Below are 12078 nucleotides of genomic sequence, written 5' to 3' on the forward strand. Positions count from 1 at the left end.
AATACAGGCAGTTGTTACATTTTAGTTTTAAGTAGAACATGGAATAAATCTATTTATACGAGATTTTCGCGTTTCATTGCATTGCACACAAAAGTACCTATGTATAATATAGTAGGACTGTATACTGACTAGCGACCCGCCCCCGCTTCGCACGGGTTAACAAATTATAAATAAACCTTCCTCTTGAATCACTCTATCTATTAAAAAAAAAGCCGCATCAAAATGTGTTGCGTAATTTTAAAGATCTAAGCATACAGACAGCGGGAAGCGACTTTGTTTTATACTATGTAGTGATGGTGATTATCAGAGAATTTTTGAAATTTGACGGTTGTCTATGATAGGCCAACCACAACCAAAGAAAATAACGTTTGCATTTAAAATAGTGACGTGACACATGTCGTTTTTTTATCGATAAAAAAATTATAATAAATATTCATAATTTCGTGTTTTCTTTTTTTGTGAAAATGTTAAGTATTATGCTTTATTATGCTTCCAGTATTTATTATTTTAATTTAAATACAACGAAATATTGTTTACATACTTAAAGCCATTTTATAGGCGGAAATCATTGAAATTAATGCCTCTATGTTGAAGTAAGATGTCAATATAAGTAATAAATGAATGGATGAGTCAAAAACTCAGTACAGTAGGTACAGTCGAGTCCATAAATATGTAGCACGTATACATTTCTTTAATTTCATCAATTGAAATATGGTGAAAAATTGTATACATATTAGACTCTGCTTATGAACTTATGCTACTGAACTTAGGCGTCAAAAATTCAGTAACTAGTCAGTACATGACTAGTTACTGAATTTTTGACGCTTAAGTTCAGTACAGTCACCTGCAATAATATGTTACACAACGAAGGCCGCAAAAATATGTGACGCGCTCTTATTGCGGTAGAAATAAGATCGTGTCAGATATTTTTGCTCGTTTTACGACAGGATAACAAGTAGACAATACCGGGGCCTAGTTTCGGCTGAGATTACTCGGCAATGAGTTAATTCATTTCAGTTGGAGCCTACTACAAACCAGTTTTGCTGTACGGGGCCTGGGCGCTGGTGCTCAAACCGTACGGTCACGCTGAACGGATATGCAAGGACTATAAAATTGTAGAACTTGAACAGAGATCATGACAGAAGTTAGAACAAAGTGAGCTAGGGAGTGGTAAAATCTCACAAATATCAAAATAATGTTCGTTGGCCAGATAAAATTAGGTATTAGTGTTTTTATTATGTTATTTACTTAATAAAAGTATTAAATACTAAATGCCTTATTTCCAGTAATTTTGCGTAATTGTTTAATCCAATGTGCTGCAATGTGAGGATCTCACACGTATCTTAAAATAAGACGACGAAATCGTGTGTCATGTATGCCCTTGCTAGCAACCAAAGATATTTGACACTATTATTACATAGTTTTTCTGCTTCTAGATTGAGCACCTTTATTTTTAAGCAATATCCACTTTGCTATTAATAAAATTACTGCCTGCTACGTATAATTAAGCTTGTTAAGTACTAACAATAAACAGTTGGCTAATTATGTTTATTAAATACCTACCTACTTTCTCATTCCTTCGCCTTTTACCCAAAGAATCAACTAAGTTACAGTTGCTAACAAGCTTAACAGAAACTTTCCAAAGTTTGAGAAGCTTTTCTTCACAGCAACTGCCCACGATATATGTATACCCAGAGGATTACAACGCCGGAGCTTTCAGATTCAATCACTCTAATTTCAACCTTAATAGCTTACAAGACGGTTTGATTTACTTTGTCCTGCATCCTAACTATGGTCACGCCAAAGTAATTACCGTGAGTAAAGAAATTACAACTTTATACCAAAGTGATAAGGCTGTAAATAAGTTGTAGTGGTAATTAAGTCCGATTGACGAGGCGAACTTTTTGCTTTACACAGGTAAAAATATCTTCGGCAGTCTCAGTCGGGTTGAGACGCGGCCGCGTACGCGTCACTGATTTAAAAAGTTAGCGTTCTAAGTTTAAAAATTACAAACAATTCTAACAATTTTTAGCAAATTTTAGGTTATGTTTCAAAAAGTAAAGTGAGTTATAGTGGTTCCTTTTACAAAATGGAGTTTTAAAACTGTTTTTCAGTCATATAGTGTTTCGAAACAGGATTTTCGTGACATAATTTAATGGTAAGCTGGTTTGCTCGTATTATTAGTTTATTTTCTTAAGATTTATAAGTTAGTTTAACGAGAAACAGGCCGGAAAGAACAAAGGTAAGATCCTACAAACTAGTTTCGAAACGAAAGGCGGATTTGAATCTGTAATTTGTTAAGGATGTTTGATGTGGGACCGTTGCCTTTTTTTGTCGAAAAAAATCGCGTTGGCGTTTAAAATAGTGATGTTACACGTGTTGTTTTTTTATCGATAACGATTTTAGATGAAAATATATATTCACATGATTAAAAAAAAATTACATTACAATACAGTGTTAAAATAATTAATTAAATATTTACAATACTTACATAGATATACATTTTATAATAATAACATTGAAATAATACTCCCTTATCATAAATATTATAGTATGCATTTTTACACACTAACACACACACACACACACACACACACACACACACACACACACACACACACACACACTCACACACACAGTGTAACTCTCTGTACAATTTGTACCTACCAATATATAGATTAAGAAACTAGTATAAGTAACGAAACTGTGTCCTGTAACACAGGGTTTCCTAGATCAGGACACAGGGACGTGATTTACTGTATGTCTAAATTTATACAATAAACTTTTTTCATTTTTCATTTTCAATAAAAACTTAGGAGTATACCCACCGAAATACCCTGATTTACATGCAACTACTAGGTAAATACTAATCCCCTGTGTAAATAATAATTTTATTTGGTCGCCTATTTCATTGTTAGTAAAAATAAGTAAAGAAAATGTTCTGATTAAATTTAAAATTAGGAATAAAATAAATAGGTCCTCCTAATGTTCATAAAGTACCTAGATGTAAGATTTATTTGCAATGCCCTAACAGGGTGCCATGTGTTCTCACGACCTTTTACTGTAACAACTATAATTATGTGCCATGGTTTCGCAATAAAGAATTCTATTCTATTAAATAACGTGTCTGTACTGTACCTACTTTACCTAAATGAAAGGTTTGTATTTTAATTTTGAAGTAAACTCCATTACTTTTGCACACAACCGCATAAGAGAAGTACATTATTTTATTTACTTTTTCTATACGCATAAAGACAGACGGCCAGTTGTCAAAATAATCAATTATACCAAAGATATCATATAATTTCACTCGATAAAGGCGTGTAATTTGAGTATACAATAGCGGTAGAGTGTAATCAAATCAAACGATTGATATAGAGAATAGCTCGGTATTTCTCCCACACTATCACACATCGTATTGAAAAGGCGTAAGGAGCAATATTGTTAAATGTCACATACGCCTATTCTTGTAATTTTATTGTTCGAGGGGCTCAAATGACCGTCATTGCTTCGCAAATGTGGGCTGTTGACAAATTGAATTGCATTTGAAAGGAATGACACAAGTAGGATGACTTGAAATGTATGTTGAAGTACACAGTACAGACGTATTGAATACAGGACCGAGAACGCGCATGTGACACCTCGGGAGTGGCAAGCGGTTAAATAAACTTTTTGAATATTCCAGGATACTTATCTAATACCTTTAAACGAGCAATTCTTGTTTATTTATTTATTTATTTATATATATTTCGGTGATCTCGAAAACGGCTCTAACGATTTCGATGAAATTTGGTATATGGGGGTTTTCGGGGGCGAAAAATCGATCTAGTAGGTCTTATCTCTGGGAAAACGATGGTTTTTGAGTTTTTATATGTTTTCCGAGCAAAGCTCGGTCTCCCAGATATTTATTATTTATTTATTCATAGGTTGGAAAATTTAGGGCAATCGAATAAGAGCCCATTTGTATCCCAATTTTTTTTAAATATAAATTGACCTAGAAATGTGCTTTAATAAGTTTAGTGTATTTGTTCTTTACAGTAAATTTATGTAAAAATCTCTCATGTGATCATTTGATCGTATCTTAATGCATTATGGAGATTTTAAAGTTTACAATTCATAAAATGTGTCGTTCATACAAATCTTTTACTTTCTGTAAGTTCTGCGTGTTTAACAAACATTTGTATTTGAATTAAAAGACAAAAAAGTAAAATCTTACACGTGCATAGCATATGCTTTGAATGAATTATGTGACCATTAATTCAATAAAGCGTGCTTATTGTGGGAACAAGAACTCCTTTGCCTTGTAGAATGCATCGAAAATTGCCTGTCTCTGCCTTCATGGTTCAAAGAAGAGAGATTCAATGTGTATGAATTATACATATATGAGTAATTAAGAAGCATAATAACTTGATTGTTTTGCATTTAATATGGAGATTGTAATAATCGTTGTTTTTTTTTTAAGTCAATGGCCATCAGCTTAAATAGTATTTGTCGTTGACTTGGTTGACTGTTTTAAATATGTGATTTATATTATTAAATAAATACATGTTGAAATATATCAAGAAAAAACAAACTATCATGAATAGCTTGAATTACGTGAAAAATAGATAGTACATATTATAAATGATGCGTCCCAAAAATACAACATTTCTTTTACAATACAGGTAGTAAACTTCTACCTGCGTCTTACAAATGTTTCGGTGTATGGTATGAATGTTGTTTGTTTGTGATTCTCCTTTGTAGGAAATTCTACTTTGTTCTATTAAAGTAAAGTAAAGGCATTTAAATTTATATTATATCTACAATTTACTGTTATTGTTAACTAAGAGTTAAAGAGTGTATATCAATTATGTATATCATGAATATTACGAGATTACCGATTTTCTTATTTTTGATGTTCCCTGTGGTTTTTATTATTCACATTCACATACCTAAATTAAAAATGAAATGATTACTTTTCCAGGAAAAAACCCTCGGTGGGCCAGTCCGACTCCCGACTTGTCCGGGTTTTTCAACTTGACCCTAAAATCGGAGTTGGACTCACTTGTAACATTAACAATAGTAGGAAAAGTTTTTCTAATCCAGGGCAAATGGATTGCTTCCCGGCATTTGTTTCATCAGCAGTTTATTCCCCGTTTCTAAATTGCTATTTATACACATTCCAGGAATGTCGGGACTCCTTTAAAAGCAATTCCTCATAATGACCGTTGATATCACATTTCTGCGCCGAGTGCGTCGACAGTGTGGTGTTGTGCTACTTGCAAGTCCATATTATTATCGATATCGATGATATAACTTTAGACTAAATTTTCCGCCTTATTCTTTTTAATATTTTCAATCTGTTTAAGAATTGATTTGCAATTTTTGATTTAAATCTCTATGTTGTGTGATGTTTTTAGGGTTCCGTACCCAAAGGGTAAAAACGGGACCCTATTACTAAGACTCCGCTGTCCGTCCGTCCGTCCGTCCGTCTGTCACCAGGCTGTATCTCACGAACCGTGATAGCTAGACAGTTGAAATTTTCACAGATGATGTATTTCTGTTGCCGCTATAACACCAAATACTAAAAACAGAATAAAATAAAGATTTAAGTGGGGCTCCCATACAACAAACGTGATTTTTGACCGAAGTTAAGCAACGTCGGGCGGGGTCAGTACTTGGATGGGTGACCGTTTTTTTGCTTCTTTTGCTCTATTTTTTGTTGATGGTGCGGAACCCTCCGTGCGCGAGTCCCACTCGCACTTGGCCGGTTTTTAAAATAATACAAATAAAATGAGTAATAATGGCTGAAATACAGAACTGATTTTGATGAAATTCGGTATTTAGTAAGTTTAAGGCCTATATTTCTGACTTACATACATGCTGGGGTGGTCATAGATGATTTTATAATGTGTACAAAAGTGTGAGTATAATTTTTAGCATATTAATTATTATTATTATTTAGTATCAATTTTTCTTAATTTGAACTTTCCGGTGAAGATATTTTATATTTTGAAAATTAGTCGTATTACTTATCTAAAAGTACATTATGGATATGGATGGAGAGTAATAGTATTTTTAGTAAAAATATTTTAGTTTTGTCACCATATATACCCATACTGTTTGAAAAATTCTGTTGTGATACTCGTGATAACTGATAACAACGCGCTTATAGTTCGTAGGAAACCGTCTGCCACTGATATACTCTTAATGATACTGACAATTAACTTGTTTTAGCGAATGTATGGTTGATTGTTTCGAGGACAACTGCCAATTAAGAGAATCATTTAATAGGTATTAATAATTAGGTAGGCTATGAATCGTTGTTATTCTGATGTTTTACTTTGGAGTGTGATGTATGCGTTATTAAAATAAAACCTATAAAGTTCACATGTTACATCCATCTCATTCGAAACCATAGGGTGCGTCCAGGTTTACTGTTTGCCACTGCTATGTAAGTACATATATGTACCTAAATACTTCATCGGGGTATCAATTTAACGGCCTCCTACCTTTACAGTACATATGGTGTTACTTTACCACCCTAGTGCGGTAATTAGCACAATACATGCCCCTGTCGTAAAATTAAAGAGCCACATGTAGGTACCTACTGTAAAATGTACAATACACGTGCGAAAAGGTAATTCGCAACTCGTGTCGATTTGCGAATTACCTTCTCGACTTGACGAAGCAGGAAAATTTTGACCGATTAAATAAGGAGGCGGGCCCAAAAAGTCGCTTCCCGCTGTCTGTCTGTCTGTCTGTATGCTTAGATCTTTAAAACTACGCAACGGATTTTGATGCGGTTTTTAGGGTTCCGTAGCCAAATGGCCGAAAACGGAACCCTTATAGATTCGTTATGTCTGTCTGTCTGTCCGTCCGTCTGTCCGTCTGTCTGTCCGTCCGTATGTCACAGCCACTTTTTTCCGAAACTATAAGTACTATACTGTTGAAACTTGGTAAGTATAATGTAATGGACCCTATAATGGACGTGGAACCGGTAATGGGACATAAAACCACAAATCCTCTAAAATAAGTATCTAAAAGTAGTTTATGAACACTGGCAATATTTTACCATAAATAAGAGTCATAGAGCTGTTTAAGTTTGAATTTTTATTAATTTCGGTTACTTTTTAAGAAATTGGCGTCAACCCAAAAGTTGTCGTGTCACCGAAAAATATAACTAGTAAGAATTCTTAACAACTTCGCTAAGAGAGGTGAGTTCATATATTAAATTGTAATTAATTATAACTTGGTGTAAACTAGAATGTGTTTTGTTAATTGCATTTACCATGAAATAAGGTATACAACACACTATTTTGTGTCTCTAGAGATGTATAAAAAATAATGGTATTTTGCCCAATCCCATTATAGGAGCTCTAAAACTGCATACCTCCTATGATGGGATAACTTACAATTTACATAATGATGCTTGACATGGCGTAATTTCATGTTTAAATAATACAGAAGTAGGTATAATGTAGTTACGAACTATGTCAGGAAGTCTTCTCGGACTTCGGATATAGTATTTTATGCAACCGTTGTTTAAGAGGGGTCAAAAAAGGCGAGTGGCGTGAAGCCGAAAATTGTTAATAAAGACGCCACGAGTATTTTTTGACTCAGTTAAACAACGTTGCATACAATACTATTTCTACGACCAAGCACTTACTTTGAAATGCAATGAAATAATAATAAGAATAGATGATGATGATTGTTTAATGTCCTAATGTGATAGGTTGTTCAGTGCGTGGGATTCTTAAGGGGAACGAAAATTTTATTATTTTTGCGCCACGACGCACGGTTTAGGAGATACAGCCTTATAAATATATATATATTTTTTTTGTTTTTTTAATATTAATTAGGGGTTTCTTACAGAGGAATGAACATTTTATTATTTTTGCGCTACGACGCACGGTTTAGGAGATATAACCCATAAACATTTTTCTTTCTTTTTTTTTTATTTTGTTTTGTTTTTCGTGTTTTTTTAAATATTACTTTGGGGTTTCAAAGGGAAACGAAAATTTGATTATTTTTGCGCTACGACGCACGGTTTAGGAGATACAGTATTATAAAGTTTTGTTTTGTTTTTTTTATTTTTTTTATAATATTAATTAGGGGTTTCTTACAGAGGAATGAACATTTTATTATTTTTGCGCTACGACGCACGGTTTAGGAGATACAGCATTATAAAGTTTATTTTTTGTTTTTTATTTATTTCTCTTTTGTGTTTTTTTTTAATATTAATTAGGAGTTTCTTACAGAGGAATGAACATTTTATTATTTTTGCGCTACGACGCACGGTTTAGGAGATACAGCATTATAATTTTTTTTTTGTTTTTTTTTATTATTTCTCTTTTGTGTTTTTTTATATTAATTAGGGGCTTCTTACAGAGGAATGAACATTTTAATATTTTTGCGCTACTACGCACGGTTTAGGAGATACAACCCATAAACATTTTTCTTTCTTTTTTATAATTTTTTTTTTGTTTTTCGTGTTTTTTAAATATTACTTACGGGATTCAAAGGGGAACGAAAATTTGATTATTTTTGCGCTACGACGCACGGTTTAGGAGATACAGCCCTATAAAGATGAAAACTGATGATGATGATGATGATGTGACCAAAACATGTCTATGGTTCACTCATCTGGCAGAAATGACAATTAAAATTAGGTTGGCAACAATGTATTCCATACCGCAGGGAAGCATCCTCGGTCCCACCCTATTTCTGATCTACCTCAATGACTTAATCTCTCTTCCCATCAGTCAGGCAGAAATTATCTGCTATGCAGACGACACTGCTCTGCTGTTTCACGATGTCTCATGGGCACGTTGCTTTGCAGTAGCGGAGTCAGGTTTGACTGTGATTACAAAGTGGCTCGCTGACAACCTGCTCTCACTTAATATTTCAAAAACAAAATACTTATGCTTTCATAAAACGGCCTCTTCTGCCCCCAGCTCACGGCCAGATCTCAAGCTTTCTTGTGGCAGTGCGGAGGACGACCCAGCTATTCACTCATGTAGAGTTTTCGATGTGATTAGTAATTGTACCACCATAAAGTACCTGGGTATTACGCTTGATGAAAATCTTAATTTCAAAAAGCACATCGAAGTGCTGTCTGCTAGAGTCAGAAAGGTAGTATTCATTATGAAACTACTACGAAATTCTGCTACGAGGGAGTTGCTTAAGCTTGTATACACTTCAATATGCGAATCCGTCCTATCATACTGCATTGGCGTGTGGGGTGGTTCCACTAGCTCTGCACTACTGCTTCTCGAAAGGGCCCAAAGGTTTGTGCTCAAGGTCATGCTTGGAAAGCCTCGATGGTTTCCGACGATTACCCTTTATAAAGACGCGGATGTTCTTAGTGTGAGGCAATTATTGATCTTACGAGTTGCAACTCACATGCATCAAAAAACTATAAATTCGGCAGAATATCTTACCCTAATCCGTAATCGAATCTTTAAAATTCCTACTCCCATCATAAAAACCGCTTTCGCGAGGCGTCTTCCTAACTTCCTGCATCCGTTTATTTACAATACAGTGGCAAAGTCCTGCAACATATCTGAAAAGTCCCCTCTTGAAGCAAAATTCGTAATTAAGCACTGGTTAAAAAGTCTTAACTACAATCAAACTGAGATGCTGTTGAAGGTCATCACCTAACTTACATGCTAACTATCTTTGTAGCCTTACACGCACACACACACACACACACACACACACACACACACACACACACACACGCGCACACAGACACAATTTTTTCTTTCCTTTTTTTTTCCTTATTCTTTGAATTGCTTAATTTCTGTAACTATTACTTTCATTACCTTCTATTAGATTAGTCCTTGGTTCTTTACCTTCACTTTACGAATTTCGATTCCGGCCACCACGTGACAGGCATAGCCTAGTGTGGGGGCCACTGGACATTATGTATTATTAATAAGGTTTTTCTTTTAATAAATATTATTCTTATTCTTATTCTTATTCTTATTCTTACAATATTTTTTAAGTGGTGATTACACGAAATATCGTAAAAGTGCCAAAAAGATACTGCGTGTATGCACAAATACTTTTTTGGGGAATAGACTAAAGACTTGTCTTGACCCTTTAAATGACAAATAAAAGTACGGGAGTAGAAAAAATTAATATCGTTTTTACAAAATTTTATTTAACATGCCTGTTAGTTAGTGTGGTTCAAATCTTGGAAGTTGAATTTGAGCCACTTTCGGATTTCCGATTGAGTTGAAATTTTGGATACGTAAGCAAATCGGATGATAATGCAATATTATGATAACATGGACCTGATCTCATGATGGAGACAGGAGGTGGCCATGGGAACTCTGTAATAAACGCAACCTTATTGTGTTTGGGTTTGTTAGAATTGTCTTGATGAGTATTAGTTGTCTGTGAAAAGAAAAATACATTCTTACATAAAAGCTTATACCAAATATGACTAATAACTAGTTTTTTGCCAAAAATTTATTCCCTGTTCCAATATCTTATACTGATAGGGTATGTCCATTATAGGGGGCCCATTACTGGATCCACGTCCATTACCGGGGTACCATTACTGGAGCTTTGGTGTCCATGACTGGAGAAAAAAGGCATAGTTTTAATTTGTAAATTATGTGGAAACTAATTGCAGTATCTTTGATATAACACGCCTGAAACATAAAAGATGGATAGGATTTTCATCTTTTAACACGCTAAGCGGTAGAACTTTTGCCGGTATCAGGGAAATATCACAAATACTCAAAATTTCCTCTTAAATGTCCCATGACTGGTGCTGTTACTATAGATGTATTCTGTGAACCGCATTAAGATTTTCACACAAAAATAGAAAAAAAAAACAATAAATTTTGGGGGTTCCCCATACTGTGAACTGAAACTATTTATATTTTTTTTCATCAAACCCATACGTGTGGAGTACCTATCTATGGATAGGTCTTCAAAAACGATATTGAGGTCTCTAATATCATTTTTTTCTAAACTGAATAGTTTGCGCGAGAGACACTTCCAAAGTGGTAAAATGTGTGCCCCCCCCCCTGTAACTTCTAAAATAAGAGAATGATAAAACTAAAAAAAATATATGATGTACATTACCATGCAAACTTCCACCGAAAATTGGTTTGAACGAGATCTAGTAAGTAGTTTTTTTTTAATACGTCATAAATCCCCTGAATACGGAACCCTTCATGGGCGAGTCCGACTCGCACTTGGTCGCTTGTTTTTTAATAGATAGAGTGATTCAAGAGGAAGGTTTATGTATAATTTGTTAACCCGTGCGAAGCCGGGGCGGTTCGCTAGTTATATATAATCTAAAATGTTGATTAAACTTTGTACGTGTACGCCAACTGACTGACGAGACTGACGCCAACTTTATTTCAGATCAAATTGCCAATATGATTGTCCTCTCTCGACGCCCACTAAAAAGTGACGCTGGCTTGTACCGATGGTCATGGTCATAAGTACACATCGGTAACTCGTGGCATTTAGGTAGCACTTAAAAGTTAAAAGATTAGTGATGAGCACACATCGGTAACTCGTGGCACTTAGGTAGCACTTGACAGTTTCTAACAGACTAGTGATGTGACAAGTTCTTCCTATACGAGTCGAGAAAAAGAAACCACTAAAAAAAGGAAATAATTAAACTAATCTTTTAAGTGCTACCTAAATGCCACGAGTTACCGATGTGTACTCATAAGCATAGGTACCTCGCAACCGAGCTAGCAAATCTGTAGCAGTTGTACGTCAGGGTTATCACTACTACGCATAAACTAAAGTACGAAAAATATTTTACACTACATATGGGGCTACTTTTTCGCACTAGTGCGTAAAATAGCACTTTTCGTGCGGATGTCGAAACTTGTGCCATATGTACTGTAAAACGTTGTTCGATACACGTGCGAATAGGTAATTCGCAACTCGTGTCGATTTAAAACACTCCCTTCGGTCGTGTATCGAAAATAACTATTCTTTGTTTTCAAATACACCAATATTTTCAAGCAATGAAAATTCCATGTTAATATTTGAAAGAAATGCGAAAAAAACGTGATTTTATAAACAAAATAACAGATACATTGAAACGCATCTAATATA

The 12078-nt window shown here is 34.6% G+C and overlaps 1 protein-coding gene across 1 annotated transcript in view; it reads left to right on the forward strand.

The window, feature by feature from the left end:
* The first annotated feature begins 1648 nt into the window (after positions 1 to 1648).
* Positions 1649 to 12078, forward strand: part of LOC134659276 (uncharacterized) — a 54010-nt gene continuing 43580 nt past the window's right edge. The window contains exon 1 of the mRNA XM_063514929.1: positions 1649 to 2158. The gene's annotated coding sequence lies outside the window, so the exon portion shown is untranslated. The remainder of the gene's footprint in view (positions 2159 to 12078) is intronic.

Source organism: Cydia amplana, chromosome 24 (genome assembly GCF_948474715.1).
Source record: "Cydia amplana chromosome 24, ilCydAmpl1.1, whole genome shotgun sequence".
Lineage (NCBI taxonomy): Eukaryota > Metazoa > Arthropoda > Insecta > Lepidoptera > Tortricidae > Cydia > Cydia amplana.